This window comes from Staurois parvus, unplaced genomic scaffold (genome assembly GCF_062004578.1).
Source record: "Staurois parvus isolate SC_StPar_1 unplaced genomic scaffold, SC_StPar_1.0 ptg001045l, whole genome shotgun sequence".
NCBI classification, from domain to species: Eukaryota; Metazoa; Chordata; class Amphibia; order Anura; family Ranidae; genus Staurois; species Staurois parvus.
Genome location: NW_028318841.1, coordinates 2,716,726 through 2,730,251, shown reverse-complemented (window position 1 = coordinate 2,730,251; position 13,526 = coordinate 2,716,726).

Here is a 13,526-nt window from a genome sequence, read left to right as displayed (position 1 = left end):
CAATTATCTTTTTTTTTATAATAATATAGCACCACAAAAATTATTAATAACACAAACGAAAGTACAGGTATCAATCCAATACCCCCCTGGGTATAAAAGTCTTTGTTATGCCAGCAACAGAGCTCCACTTCGTACTCCAATCTTCCTATCCTCCCATGAAGATCTCCTTAGCCAGAATGTGTTGTATGCCATACAATCTCTCTCTCTCTGTGATCTTCCAATGTGCTGATCCAAATCTCCAAAAGAAAAAAATAATATAGAGTAGTATTTCTTATACACGAAGATTGCATATGCAACTGTGTGCAATATAATGTGCAAAAAACAAGGAATGTGTACCACTCTTCCCTAAATACTCTTACCCTCTAAGGGTGAAAAAGTGCATTTCACTCTTAAACTGTGAATCCAATCCACAACACGTGTATCCATACTTCGTCCACCACCTGTGTGCAAAGCGAAAAACATCATGCTCGATCCCTTTCCCCTTCAGTCATGCACCGTACCCTGTATGTCGGAGATCGTCGCGCCGCTGGTCCCGGCGCAGGCGCAGTACACCTCCCTGTACGCGAGCGCCGGGACTTGGCCGACCGCGGCAATCAGGTTCGCGCATGCGCAGTAGTGACCGCGGGCGCGCGCCTGGCACCAATGACAGCGCAGGGCGGGATATTTAAACGACCCTGAGCTGTCATTCAGTGCCTTTTGTATCCTGTGAACCTGTCTGAAGTAAGTTGCTGACCCGGATTGTGCCCTGACCTTGCTGTTTTCTCCTGTTTTGACCCTTGCTTGCCTGACCTCTCTCCTGAATGCCCCCTATTGGATCTGACCTGCTGTTGCTGACCTGGCGTGTGACCCGACTATTCTCTGCCCGCTGCTCTGTACCGCACCGTCCCCATAGTTACCGACCCGGCTTGTATGACCCTGCTCCTGCTCAGCCATCCATCCGTCCCTCTCTACGGGGTCTCCAGACCTCCTCATACCTGGCTCTCTCCCGTGGGAGCCCCTGGCGAATACCCCTACCACTGACGGGTGTCCTCAGTAGTCACGACCTGGTCCTAGGGTACTCCAAGTCCATCCCCACCATCAGGGGCCCTGGTGAACAAGTACCCTGGGGCTTAGACTCCGTGCGCTGGGAACATCCGACCAGTGGAGTGCTAGTGGTACCGCCGGGCGGTCCCTTACAGTACCAAAAGGCCATGACTGAGCCTAGAGGAGGGCCCTCCCCGTTAGAGGAAATTTGCAGGCACCTAGCTAATTTGACGCAGGCCGTAACGGTCCTGCAGGACAGATGCATGCAGCTGGAGAATCGCATCCAGACTGGCTCTATTTCTGATCCTGCCCCACAGGCCCCGGTTTCTGCACCCCCGGCCCTGGTAGCTCAGGAGCCAGTCTCAGGGGCTTCCGCCCCGCTCCCTATGGTAGAACCCCGAGTACCCCTACCGGAGCGTTTTCACGGGGACCGCACACGCTTCCGGTCATTCCGCGACTCCTGTCTCTTGTTCTTTGAGCTACAACCCCGTACCTTCCTGACCGAAAACGTGAAGGTAGGATTCATTATTTCACTACTACAGGGTGAACCCCAGGATTGGGCCCACCGGCTAAGGGGAAACAATGATCCTCACCTGGGATCGGTCAATAGTTTCTTTGAAGCAATGGCCATCTTGTATGATGACCCACAGCGGGCAGCCTCTGCCGAAGCGACCTTATATGCGCTCCGACAGGGCCGGCGGGCGGCAGAGGAATACGCCTCTGATTTCAGGCGGTGGATGGGGGACACACGCTGGAATGAGTTCGCTCTATTGCACCAGTTCCGTATGGGACTCTCCGATCCCTTGAAAGATGAGCTGGCCCGGGTGGAGGTTCCCGAGTCTCTAGAAGACCTTATTGCCCTGACAATTAAGATTGACCGAAGACTGCGGGAACGCAGGCTTGAGAGGTCCGGCCAGGGTCGCGGAAATACCTGGGGTCCATTCCTAGGCCCCAGCCCACCAACCCGACCAAGCATCCAGAACCCACCACCAGGAGATGTTCCGGAACCTATGCAGCTAGGTCTGGCACGGCCTAAATTATCACCGGAGGAACGCCAGCGCAGACGAGCCCAGAACCTCTGCCTTTACTGCGGTGAAGCTGGTCATATGGTGCGATCCTGCCCTCAAAAAATGAGTAAGTGCACCCGTTTTTCTTCCTTGTCTATTAGCAATACCTGTCCTTCGCAATACTTAGTAGTGCCCCTCTCCTTTCAGCTTCCAGGAAAGATCGTGGAGGTGACAGCCATAGTTGATTCGGGGGCATGCAGCTGTTTCCTGGATCTAGAGTTTGCTCACCAACAGGGTATCCCTCTCCAACACAGACAGAAGGGCTTCAACATCTTTTTGGCTGATGGTTCCCAGATAAAATCGGGGGTAGTTAATCAGGAAACTCCCCCCATTGCCACTATCATTGCCAACCAGCACCAGGAGTTCCTCCGCCTGGACGCTATTGCATCACCTCTTTTCCCAGTCATTCTGGGGCTCCCATGGTTACGGGCCCATAACCCTCAGATTGACTGGGAGACCGGGTCAATCTCGTTCCCTTCCCCATACTGTTGGGAACATTGTCGCACTTCGGGCCCCGAGTTCTCCTTTGCTCCGAAGGAGACTCCGACTTGAAACAGGTTATTCCCGCAGCCTATCATGGGTTCCTGGATGTGTTCAGTAAGCGGGGAGCCGACACTCTGCCCCCCCACCGCCCGTATGACTGTCCAATCGACCTGTTACCAGGCTCTGAAATCCCTTTTGGGCGTATTTTCCCCCTATCTGAGCTTGAATTGGGGGCCCTGAAGGAATATATCGAGGACAGCCTCCAGAAGGGATTCATCCGCCCCTCCACTTCTCCAGCAGGAGCGGGAATTTTCTTCGTGGAGAAAAAAGACAAAACCCTGAGACCTTGTGTTGACTACCGGGAGCTGAACAGGGTCACGATAAAAAATCGTTACCCATTGCCATTGGTACCAGAACTGTTTCAGAGCCTAAAGGCTGCGGCTATTTTCACAAAGCTTGATTTAAGGGGGGCCTATAACCTGGTACGCATAAGAGAGGGGGACGAGTGGAAAACTGCTTTCCGTACCCGGTTTGGCCACTTTGAATACTTGGTCATGCCATTTGGGCTGTGCAACGCACCAGCCACCTTCCAACACTTTGTGAACGACATCTTCAGGGACTTTTTGGATGTCTTCGTTATCGTCTACTTGGACGACATACTAATTTTTTCACCCTCTCTAGAGGATCATAGGATACATGTGGCAAAAGTTTTGGGGCAATTGCGGCAGCATGGGTTATATGCTAAGGCGGAGAAATGTTGCTTTGAGCAAACTAGCATCACGTTTCTAGGCCTGATTATCTCAACTGCGGGGGTCGCGATGGACCCCCAGAAGGTCTCTGCAATTTTAGATTGGCCTGAACCCACGGACAAAAAAGGTGTCCAACGGTTTATAGGGTTCGCGAACTTTTATCGGAAGTTCATCAAAAACTTCTCGGGTCTGGTCTCCCCCATTACCCAACTAACCAAACTTGGAACCCGGTTCAAATGGACACCAGAGGCTCAAAAAGCTTTCGAAGCTCTGAAAAAGCTGTTTACCTCGGCACCCATCCTGGGCCACCCGGACGCGGCCCTGCCCTACATCTTGGAGGTAGATGCATCGGAGAATGCGGTAGGATCCATCCTGTCTCAGCGGAAAGGCACCAAAGAGTTACTCCATCCCGTAGCATTCTTCTCGAGGAAACTCACCCCAGCAGAGAAGAATTACGATATCGGGGATCGAGAGCTGCTGGCTATCAAAGCAGCGCTAGAAAAATGGAGATACCTGCTGGAAGGTGCCTCACACCCTATATTGATTTTCACAGACCACAAGAATCTGGAATATCTGAGGACTGCCAAGCGTCTACGCCCACGGCAGGCAAGATGGGCCCTGTTCTTTTCCAGATTCAATTTTCATATTACTTACAGGCCCGGATCTAAAAATACGAAGCCTGACGCGCTATCTCGTATGTTTGAGGACTCCGAAGAAGAACTGGTACCCGACACTATCTTGTCCTCAGGGAACTTCTTGGCGCTCCAGACGGACCTTCGCTCCAAGTTAATAGAAGCATCTACGGCCACACCAACCCCAGTTGGGGTATCCCTCCAGAACAAAGGGGGACTCCTGTGGAAGGAGGATTCTATCGTGGTACCTGAGGAAGTCCGGACCCTGGTTTTGGGGCATTGCCACGATCACCCGCTGGCGGGTCACTTTGGCCCAGTCAAGACTCTGGAGCTTCTCCGGCGCTCGTTTTGGTGGCCAAACATGGCTAAGGATTGCAAGCGCTACGTGAGATCCTGTACCATCTGCCAGAAGAGCAAACCGTCAAGGAGCAAAGCCTGGGGGCTGTTGCGACCTTTGCCGATTCCCGAACGGCCTTGGCAGAAGATTGCGATGGACTTCATAGTCGAGCTCCCACCGTCACAAGACCACACAGCAATTCTGGTGGTTATTGATCGCCTATCCAAGATGGCTCACTTCGTGCCACTAAGGAAGACTCCGTCAGCAACTGAGACGGCGTGAATATTTATCCGGGAGATCGTTAGACTTCATGGAGTACCCGAGGACATCGTCTCTGATCGAGGGGTCCAGTTTACATCTAAGTTTTGGAGGGCTCTGTGCAAGGCCCTGGACATCAAGTTGTCCCTCTCCTCCGCGTTCCACCCTCAGACCAACGGTCAGACCGAGAGGACGAACCAGACCCTGGAGCAATACTTGCGTTGCTACACGTCTTTCCTGCAGGATGATTGGCTGTCTCTTTTACCCCTGGCGGAGTTCGCTTATAACAACGCAAGCCATTCGGCAACGGGGCAGTCCCCATTCTTTTCAAATTATGGGTTTCACCCTGTCTTTCTCCCTGACTTGGTCTCTGAATGCCCAGTTCCAGCCACGCAGGATGCGTTGACCTTCTTCTCCGTCAATAACAAATTACTCCAGGAAGCCATCGCTCGGGCCCAAGAGGACAATAAGAAGGAGTTTAACAAGAAACGAAGAGGGGATTTGGCGTTGCGGCCTGGGCAGAAGGTGTGGTTGGCCACAACCAACTTAAAGATGCTTTGTCCCTCGAAAAAATTGGGACCTAAATTTGTGGGGCCTTTTCAGGTAAAGCGGATGGTCAACGAAGTGGCATATGAGCTGATCCTTCCGGCCACGTTCAGAATTCATCCAGTTTTCCATGTATCTCTGCTGAAGCCAGTGATCCCAGATGCCTTCCCAGAACGAGAATCCAGACCCCCTGAGGCCATAACGGTCGAAGGACAAGAGGAATTTGAGGTGGAAACGATCCTTAAGTGCCGAAGAAGGGGGGGCCAGACCCAATTCCTAATTAAGTGGAAGGGCTATGGTCCTGAGGACAATTCCTGGGAACCGGCTCATAATGTCCACGCACCTAGACTAGTCCGGGAGTTTCTTCGTGATCACCCGTGGTGGAGAGATCGGGTGGGCATCCGGAGGTTGCCCGTAGGGGGGGGGGCAATGTCGGAGATCGTCGCGCCGCTGGTCCCGGCGCAGGCGCAGTACACCTCCCTGTACGCGAGCGCCGGGACTTGGCCGACCGCGGCAATCAGGTTCGCGCATGCGCAGTAGTGACCGCGGGCGCGCGCCTGGCACCAATGACAGCGCAGGGCGGGATATTTAAACGGCCCTGAGCTGTCATTCAGTGCCTTTTGGTCTTTTGTATCCTGTGAACCTGTCTGAAGTAAGTTGCTGACCCGGATTGTGCCCTGACCTTGCTGTTTTCTCCTGTTTTGACCCTTGCTTGCCTGACCTCTCTCCTGAATGCCCCCTATTGGATCTGACCTGCTGTTGCTGACCTGGCGTGTGACCCGACTATTCTCTGCCCGCTGCTCTGTACCGCACCGTCCCCATAGTTACCGACCCGGCTTGTATGACCCTGCTCCTGCTCAGCCATCCATCCATCCGTCCCTCTCTACGGGGTCTCCAGACCTCCTCATACCTGGCTCTCTCCCGTGGGAGCCCCTGGCGAATACCCCTACCACTGACGGGTGTCCTCAGTAGTCACGACCTGGTCCTAGGGTACTCCAAGTCCATCCCCACCATCAGGGGCCCTGGTGAACAAGTACCCTGGGGCTTAGACTCCGTGCGCTGGGAACATCCGACCAGTGGAGTGCTAGTGGTACCGCCGGGCGGTCCCTTACACTGTATGTCTTGTGAATAGCCTTTTTGCGATCAAGTATCAACATGCCAATCGCCTCCTCACTTCTTCACTTATGCATATGAATAAAAGAAAAAGCGCCACGGTGAAACGTGAAAGGCTGGTGAAGAGCGGGTCATGTTCAGCATTCCCATCTTAAAACACTATGGAGTTCTGTGAATGAGAGTTTGAGATGACAGTGTCCCTGGGCTTTCTGCATGAACAAGTTACTGCCCTGTGAGAACTGTGGTTTGAAGTGCTACTTAAAATGGCTGGTGGGTGTATGACCTGCCCCTGGACAGCAAACTAGCAATGCAGTTGCCCTTTCAAATATCTTTAGTTGTTTCTGAATTATTACATAACTGGGCTAACGTGTGGTTCTTTATATTTACCGGATGTCATTTTTTAAATTTAGTAAAGGTGACCATTTTCTTTAGAATTATATGTGTAATAACGGCAGACACAAGAAAGGGAACGCAGTTTAACCAAGAATTTTATATACTTTATTAAAAGATCAAAAAATAAACAACAATATAGAAGTAACATACTAAAATGAGTAGCATTATGCACATTTCTAAAGCACATACAAGCACTACAGCAATATAATCTGGCAAAGCAAAAATTAAAGTGAAAAAAGTACATCCTGTCGGTAACAGTTGAGGGAATGATTTCTTTATTACATTCTACAGTTGAGAAACGGAACTGAGCTGTCACAATCCTTTCCTCTGAGCAGAATCTAAGGCTGTGGATCAAGAGTAAGGTAGTAATAGCAGTAGCCTGTTCTGGTACGCAGTGAGCATGCAGTAGCAGTTAAGATATAGAACTGTTTCACTGCAAGAAAGACTAGGCTTTTGACAGTGAAGTGATCCAGGCCTTGCTATGTAGAAGAAAAACAGACTGGATACTTCTGTTGTGTCAACAGTATTCTCAACATGTTCTTCTCCTTTTATAGTGTAAGATGTTTTAGTGCTGGAGGAAAAAAAAACTCTATAAAGTTTGACCACACATACAAACCCACTAAGTCCCATATTTTCATTTCCTATTTTATTTATTAGCTCTGATGTGTAATGGACCAGCTAGATTTAGTATTAACCTATATAATAAATGCATGCATATATCTGTTGTATAATGCAAGCACAGTATCTTTAAGTATCAGTAGACCAGGGCTGGATATACCCCATGGGCCAAGAAACCAATGCTGCAAAAGATTACTGCTGAACCTATCCTAAATCTTTTCCATTGTGATTTGTGGAAGAAAATGCTTCCTGGCTCTCATATTGGACTGAGTGGCCAATAAATGCACAGCATCAGGCAGCTGTTATTTTGGCAGAATGAGGTGCCAATATGGCTTTTTATGCAGTATGAAAGATTGCAGCAGGTAACCTTTAGGTGCTTTGCATAGAACTATTGCTCTCACTCTATTTCTGTTGAGATAGGCCTGCCACCATGGGAATAAAACTGCAACATACATCTGACAAATGCCAGTAGGTGGAGGATAACTAAGAGTATCATTAGGCTGGTATCAGGTGGTGAACCAAACTCCCAATACCATGATCATTTGATACATACATAATTATTTTTTAGTCATCACTGACATGACCATGGATAGACGTGAGCTGGTAGACTCAATATATCATTGCTGCTTTGTATTCCAGTATTGCAGTCTAGTACTGATATGACAGGATATGATTAGACATGCAAAGATGATCAGCAATAGAATGATCATCTGATGTCCAACTAGGGTTGTCCAACTGATGGAGATCCTGGAAACCAGTTTTTGGGGGATCCCTAACATATTAGATATTACATTCATTCTATTAGGCCGTCTTTGGAGCCAAGTGTTTTTAAATTCCAATTTAATGGCGAACTGACAGTGTGCCCCTAGCACGGAAATGTGAACTTCTCAGATATCTGATCCAATCACATTTTTTTTCCGGGCTTGGTATTCTGAAGGTATCTGCTGCAATTATTCAAGTCACATACCCCAAACTGATAAAAAAAACTACATTCTATTTGACAAATACACATCTTAGGTCCCTTAAAGCTGAACTCCAGGCAAACAGCTAAAGTCACAGATAAAATAGTTTTTTTGTGCTCTTTTACCTGCCAAAGGATTTGAATTTCTGTCCATCGACTTCTGAGATTTAGGCAATCAAGCCAGACAGTATAACTGGACAACACTTTCTCTATTCTAGTTAAGAAATAGAGTGGTGTCCTCTCACTACCCCTTTCCTTCAACGTGGGGAGCAACACAGACTGGTAGGATCAACCCCTCTGAAACATTCTGCTTTCATCTCCTATTAACATATACCCTACTACCACATGTTTGTCCTGTTCTGCCCCTTCCTCTCCCAGTCTAAGCTCTGTCAATCTGAACTTTCATTCTGAGACTCTCCCTGCACAACCAGTGACTAAAGCTGATACCAAATCAAAGTTAGTTACTCTAGATGTACTTAAAGATGCATTACATGATGTAGTCTTAAATACAGAATTACAATAATATGTGTTTTAGATTTGCCCAGAGTTCATCTTTAAGCAATGACATTGTTACCATAACCTGTGGGCGCTCCTAGGAAAACATGGGCTTGGTGGGCTTGTATGCTGTCAAAGTCTTGGTAGCCACCTTCTACTTAGAGTCACAGAAAACTCCAACACATCTCAGTCTTGGAACAGGAATCAGCAACCAATATATAACCGCTTGGATCAAAGATTTATACTCTGCATTCATGTGTACTAAAATTCATCATCTACTGAAACATCGAGTATGTGTTACCTTTATACTCATCCCCTCATCTGCTAGACTATAAAGAGCCATGGCAACAAAATGGCTCCCCTCAGTTGGTTAGAGCGGTTTCCTGTGTACGGTAGAATTTCTGTGTCAGGTTATTTTATTCTGTTATTTGTGTGTGTGACGAAAAAAAAAACAAAGGAAAAAAAAAGGACAAAGTCAAATGAAGCTGAACTGTCACATACATGTGGTTTCTGCAACTTCCAAAACAAAATAGGACATTATTTTAACTGTGAAAAGAGGATCAGTGAAGACCGCTGGAAAAGAGACAGGCCGCTTTAAATGCATACATTTAAAATAGTGCAATACGATTGTCATGTGATGTGGGTGTAAATGCAGTCCTTTGCAACTGCAAAATATAAATACTTTTACTACTATAAGGAAAAGGCTTGATTCCATGTAAATCTATATTGTTCAATTAGGAAATTAAGTGCCATGTATAGTTAAGGACGGGACAATAAGGTAAAAAAAAAAAATATTATGACAACAATCAAATATCTTTTTTCTTTTAAAGAAAAGCAATTTGCATAGATTTTGTAGTGCTCAATTAACACGAATGCTCCTGGTTGTGTCTGGATGGATTGGGAAATGTCTAGCTAGACTGTTAGGCACAATATTTAGATGCGGCGGATAGGCAATGCCACTTATAAGAGAAGTAGCCAAGTTTCTACATTAGAAGTATCTAACTTCTATTACAAGCAACAAGAAAGCGTTGGTTTGTTTATGACCAACATGTCTGTATGTTATTCTAAAGACTGCAGTTAATCAGTTTGATGAGTAAAATGGATTTTCTGTCTATTATATTTGTCTAGTAGGAATTTTGGTAAGAGAAAAAAAAAACAGCACTACAAATATATAAAAGGATTAAAAATGCAATATTTAGATTTACAACGTGCAAGCAAATTCCATTTACTTTTGATAATACAGCAGCATTGATCAAAGGCTTACCAACGGTCTTCACTTATCTGCTCTTTCACATTCTGAAACAAACATACAGTGAAAACATTTCCTTATTATGGAGATGTAGCTGTCTTGAGTAATACAAAGCAGAGATCTTAGGTCGGTGTAAAGAGCAGTTCATTTCAATGTAGAGACAAAACTTGAGAAATATTGTACTTTATCCTCTAGAGGGCACTTTATTCATACACTTCAAATAAACAAACATGGGTCTGCTGCTGCTCTAGATAGGGCCAGATTTAGACATTGGGGAGCCTGGGGCACCTCAGTTTCAAGGGACCCCTTATACACAGAGTAAGTTTACATTATCAATGATAGTCACACATTTTTAAAATGCAAGACAAAACTTCATTTTGAGGTCATAAGTGCACGCATACGCAGTCATAGCACTCTATGTGTGGTTTGCTTGAGCCACCAAAATTCCTTTTTAAAAATGATACAATATACCAGTCCAGAGAAAAAACAGATGATGGCTGGCAAAATATTACTTCCCAAGATACATTTAATCAAAGAAAGTATTTTTATTATACATTTTATACTATTATTTATTTTTTTTATCATTTTATATGATTTTTAATATTGTTTTCTAATTTTTTTGTGTAGAGGGGGACCTCTTGTGTCACAGGGGCCCAGGGCAGTTTGCCCCCTTTGCCCCCTTATAAATCCGGCACTGGCTCTAGAACACATTCGACAAATGATAACATTTGGTAACGCATATGGATTAGCAAGACTTGTAAATTGCTTTTTGGTTTTTTTTGCATAAGATGAATAGGGTATATAGATCATAGAGTTCTGAACTTTGTTTACTAAACTGGTACTACACAGTTGACATACATATTCATGTGAACGTTTTATCATTCTGTTCAGAGTCTTGTGTTTCACATACCCTTGCACACAGCATAGCCAGGCGGGTGACACCACTACTTTCTGTTGCAGCTGTTCAACTTCCCATGTCACTGGCCAATTAATTGTCGTAATCATACTTCTGTTTTAGGCCTCGTTTACACTTACCACATAGTAGCTGTCCCTCAATGGCTACCTCTTAAGGTGCTAAGGCAGTGGACAAGATGTACACATACCCCCTGTTGTCTTTGGAGGGCAGTAATGCTCGCTTAACATGACCCATTCAACCTAATGGGGCCAATGCACACAGTTGCAGTGAGGTGGTGCAGGGTTTTAGGGATTAAAACAGGCGGAGAGGAGGTGTGTAATGCATCCTCACTGCCTGTCAAATGCCCTCTGAAAAGTGTTAACTAGCCCTCATTGTCCAATGAACAGGAAGGAGATGCAAGAAGCTGTACTGCTTAACCAGGGGACAGCAACGCCATTTAGCTGTGCCATGCGAAGAGATGTATAAGTCAAAAGACTAGATAAAACAGAATGAATCATCTTGTAACAAGTAAAACAATTCCCGTATATTTGTTTTCACTCTGTAATATGCTATTTGCCTGGAGTTCTACTTTAAATAAACTTATTGGATATCGTTTGATATTTCTGAATGGAACAAGTTTTTTGTCTTAAACACAGAAGATCAAAGCTATGACTTAAGCAGACAGCACTTTACAACACTAATTTGCTTCATTCTCCGTAATAAGAATATCGTCTTCACAGCATGTTTTATGCTGCAAATTGGAGTTCACTGGGTGCTGCATATTAAGCTATGGCAACCTACAAAGCTTTTGCAACAGCAAAGCAACAACATGCTTTTTGAATTTTTTTTTCACGTTTTTATAGCAAAATGCCTTCTCTTCAAAGCCTTATTTATACCTATCTCTTTTACAAACCTTTCCTGTGTTTTTTATGGACTTTTATATTCAAAATATGTTCCAAGTTCATTTTTTTTACATTTTTATATTTTTTCCATTCTTGGACTATGTACATAAGTGCAAAAAAGGTGTGTCTCACACATTCGTACACTAACTGAAACAGTTTAACTGCAGCATATTGTATCTTCAACACTGTTGAAGCAGCATATCATGTTTAGGGATAAAATAAAAATAAAAAGACTATCCCTTCCCTCAGACTGACTAAGAACAAGTGATTGCAGTATATGGTTAATGGAAAGAATACATTCCTTTTCATCCTTCAGAGTAACCCTAGACAGACAGCAATCATTCAGGATTATGCAAACATCATCAGCCAAGCTGGTGTTAAACTACATTTTTTAGGATGACCAGAACAAGGCATCATAGGAAAAGGTGTTAAAAGTATTTTCTGAGCTAAATTAAAATTTGACCCCGTCATATGGTAATACGCACACATATAACAAACACACACACATACACACACATGCATATTCTTCACTTGTTCACATTTTTAATGCAGCACCACATGCATATGAATCCTGGTATTGCATCTTGACCATTCACATATATGAATCTCTGTGAAAGCTGTGAATATCCAAAAGGTCAAATCTTAATCTTCTGAGTAAATACAAACAGCAGGGTGAGGAACCTGCTACTGCTTATGATGGTGAATATGGTTGACCCCACTACACTGCATTGTTCAAACTGTAATACAGCCTTCCAATACCAGCAAAATTGCTGCAGTTTGCAGATCCCTTCTTTGGGAAAGGCTGCAGGTTTCACCTGTTTGCCAGTTGTCATCTGGTCTCAAGTCTCAGGCATTCCTTGCTCTTAGGCCCCTTTCACATGGGACAGGTTCTTTTCTGATCAGCAGGGGATCAGCTCACAGATTTCCTGCTGATTGGAGTAGAGCAGGTGGGGTGGATGACACATCCGTGTCTGCTCAGCTTTTGGAGAGTGGATATGGACAAAGCCTGCTCTGCTCTATGGGCAGCCAGGAGTAAACACACTCCACTGTCCATTTATACCCAACTACCCTCTGATCCAATCCACCTAAATGGAAGCGAGATACCCTTCCAATTTTTTAGCAAACTGGATTGGTAGGAATGAATGGACCTTCCGATCAGGTCCGCCTGAAAAACTGACAGACAGATCAGATCGGATTGCCCATGTAAAAGGGGTCTTTTGGTGTCTATGTCTGACATTATAAATATGTAATATTGTCCATTAAGTGCAAGTTAATTAAAAGCCCCTTGCTGTCCGCTCCATCTAACAACAATATATGCATAATATGACCTGATTCTGGTACCCTTGAAAAGCTGTTTCCATCATAATTAACAGAATTGTATTCATGAACTTTATTTCATTACACAGTGCAAAGAGAAATGTTGTAGAGTAATATAAAGCAACAAAAACATACTCACTTTCTGCAGATAATCAAAGACAACATGTGAAGAATTGCTATGTCTTAGCGCCCATTACCACACCTTGCACTATGTTATTAAATAAAGCCTCTAGTTTATATTGTAACATAGGTAACATTCTCCAAGGTCATGTACCTAAAACAGCCTTTCAAGGCCAGCCATAGGTAGCTAGTCTAACCAGAAGCTCTCCAGTTGCTTTTCAAAAACATCTTGGGAAGTAATCATCAACTCGAGGCTTTCAAAGCATATTGGGACCTGGAATTCCTCTACAAGTGCAAAGGCAAAGGTTGAGTAGCCTTGACAGAGCATCAATTATCAATGCAGTGACTGAGAAGGTGCCATTCAAGAA